The following is a 3,166-nucleotide window of genomic DNA, read 5'->3' as shown; positions in this document are numbered from 1 at the left end:
CGCTATGAGTCAGGGCTGACTCGACGGCACATAACAACAACAACAACAACAACAGGCAATTAGTTGTCCACGATCTCTGAGGTACTTGATGCTTTAATGTCACAGTTCACGCCTGGCACAGGGAGGGTCATGGAGCCTTTCTGCCCATCTTTCTGGCAGCTCTGTCATAGAGAAGCCTGCCAATATAAAAATATCTCCTTCATGTGGCTTCAACCCAGTCAAACCTCTCCTCTGTATTCACTGGCACTGACTTCCTGACAACACTTCCTGTGTCTAGAAGCACATCCACTTTATTCCATCCTTTATTTCTTGACTGAGTGCTGTGCTAGGTATGTGTCCAGTTCCCAATGGATTCTGCCTAGGTATGGAGGACAAAAGGGACAATGCCTACCACTCAGGGCCTGATTAAGACATCTGGAGGCTCTAAGTATTGGGTGCCCCTTCCCATACCTAAATAAAAACATAACCACCAAACCATCAAAACTGATCTGTTTGCTACAATTAAAAGAGATCCTTTCTGGGGTTCTTGACTGCAAACATTCTGACAAGGTCACCAAAGCTGAGCTTGTCACATTCTGCATGGAGGTGCTCTGGCCTTGACGGTCGCACTCCAGCCAAGGCTATCTGTTGTGTAATCTAGGACTGCCTTCCAGCTCCAGAAAGGCCTCTGATTTTGCTTTTGCTTCTTAATCATCTTAATATTACATCTACACCGGGCACTTTTAGGTACTGACGTATACACTAAATCCCAGGGCCCTCCCTTGCTTGCTACCACTCACCAGGATTTTGTGGTTCAAAGCTCAAACCAATAAGTGCACCTACGGATTTCAGATAGCCAGCTTCCCAATTATGATGCATCCTCATCAGGGCCCTATGTCCCACTCTCAAAGCGTGTTAGACCATAGTCCTCTCACTTTGAAGTGCCACCTGTGGACTGGCACAATTCTTGCCAAGATAATCTGTATACTGCAGCAACACGTAGCTAAGAGTTTGACAGCCTTGGTGAGGACTTGCTCCTGGGTCCCTTCTAGGGGTCCTGATTGGTCTAAGATGCAGATGGTGCTGTGCCAGTGTGGTAGTTAAGGTTGTTGTCAACTTGGCTGGGCCTGGTTGAGTGGCTGGGCAGCTGAAGGTAGTTATTCCCCATGGTGAGATTGACAATCAATTCCATGGTGGGATCTACTGTAGTTGTTCCCCATGATGAAACTGACAATCAAATCCATGGTGGGATCTACCACAAGCAGCTGAGTAGCTGCTTTAGGGATGTGGTCTGCTTCCTATATATAAGCACCAGCTTTGAGGAAGGTCTCCAGCTTTTTTGCATGATTAAACTATGCATGTAGCCAAATCATTATTCAACAGCCTGCCATGCCCTGCTGATCTTAGGACTTCTGGATTTGAATTAGTGGCCTGCCATGTTGTTTGGTAACATTGGGACTGTGCCTTTTTACTTGTTGACCTTGGGTTTGTCAGCCTCAGCAGCCAGCAGTTGCCTGAGTGAATGAAAGCCTCTAGCTTCAGTGGGATGGGGGGAGGAGGCAGAGTTGGAGCCCAAGGTTGAGGGGCTTTCACCCAGCCCCTAGAGCCTGGTTCTTTGACCTCAGACTCCAAAATTGTGAGAGAATAAACTCCTGTTTGTTAAAGCCATCCCATTTGTGGTATTTTCTGTTAGAGCAGCACAAAAGTAACCAAAACAACCACTGTCCACTATAGTCCTATAGAGCACTGACCAATCTCTTGTGTTTTGCAGATACTGTGCATACCTTCTCACAGTCCGTCACTTCCCTCCTCACTTTGTCCATGGCTTCCTTTTCACCCTGAAGGTCCATTTTTCCCTCATTGATGCTTGGTTTTGTATGTGGCTTAGAAAAGGCTTCTCCACCCCTCGATTACAAAAATAAGTCTCCTGTATAGTTTTCTATGGAGCTCTGGTGACGTAGTGCCTAAGGCGTTTGACTGATAACCAGAAGGTTGGTGGTTCAAACCCACCAGCCACTTGGCAGAAGGAAGACTGGGCAATATATTTCTGTAAAGATTTTCCTCCTTGGAAACCCAATAGGGGTCGCTATGAGGTAGAATCAACTCAATAGCAGTGAGTTTGGTTTTTGGTTTGTATAGTTTTCTAATTATTTCCCACATTTCTGTTTGCATTTTTGTCTCATGGATCTACTTGGAATTTACTCTTGTACAAGGGCTAGGGCAAGTGGCTAGTGATCTAATTTTATTTATTTTTTCCAAGTTGGTAAACAGTTAACCCAGAACCATTTATTGAATATTCCAGTTTCATGTTACTATGTGGCATATCCTGGGATCCTCATGTACTCATCCAGGCATCCCCTCTGTAGTTTCCTGGTGATGACCCTCCTGAGGTATACCCCTTTCCCCCATGAACATCTACCTGCTTCATTTAGTGGTCTCTGGCAGGTGGTGTGTGTGTGGGCAAAGAAAGAGGTACACCGCTACTCATGAGCAGGCCTCTGTCCAAGCTACCCTCTCAGGACATATTCTGGTCCACAGGAAACTTGGGAACCTCGCCCTGACAACTTAAGTACCATAGGATACTGAGGACTGGGCTCTTCCCTCCCCTAAATTACTATATTTGTATCAGAGAAAAGCAAGTTGCAGAATAGTGTATTGTATATGTGATCATAAATGTTATATATGCTTTAGCATTATATACTATCATATATGATTTTACATTTCCTAATTTATGCATGGGAGCTCTGGTGGCATATTGCCCAAGGCATTTGACTGCTAACCAGAAGGCTGGTGGGTTTGAACCGCCAGCCTTCTGGTTAGCAGTCAAGTGCCTTAGGCACTAAGCTACCAGAGCTCCTGGGAGACACCTCTATCCCCTCCATTTAAGTTCTCAATACCACTGTGAGAAAAGAGAGAGCCCACGTGCATCGAACCCCTCCATGGGTCTGTGCAGCTCATTCTGTCCCTCTTCAGACAACTCCTGCATTTACTGTTTCCATTTGAGCCTGCTTTTCCAATGCTGCATGACATGTTTAATCTCAGCACAAAAGCAGAGGATTTTCTCCTTCCTACTGGCTTGGAGTTGGACATTCACACATGCCTCCCTACTGCTCTGCATGCAAGAAAATGCCTATTTGAGGATAGTGGCTAAGGCACTTGACTGCTAACCAGACGGCTGGCGGTTCAA

Source organism: Orycteropus afer, unplaced genomic scaffold (genome assembly GCF_000298275.1).
Source record: "Orycteropus afer afer isolate SDZICR_OR568_19922 unplaced genomic scaffold, OryAfe1.0 scaffold00327, whole genome shotgun sequence".
Taxonomy (NCBI): Eukaryota; Metazoa; Chordata; class Mammalia; order Tubulidentata; family Orycteropodidae; genus Orycteropus; species Orycteropus afer.
The sequence above is the reverse complement of the archived record's forward strand: the minus strand, read 5'-3'. Positions refer to the sequence as shown.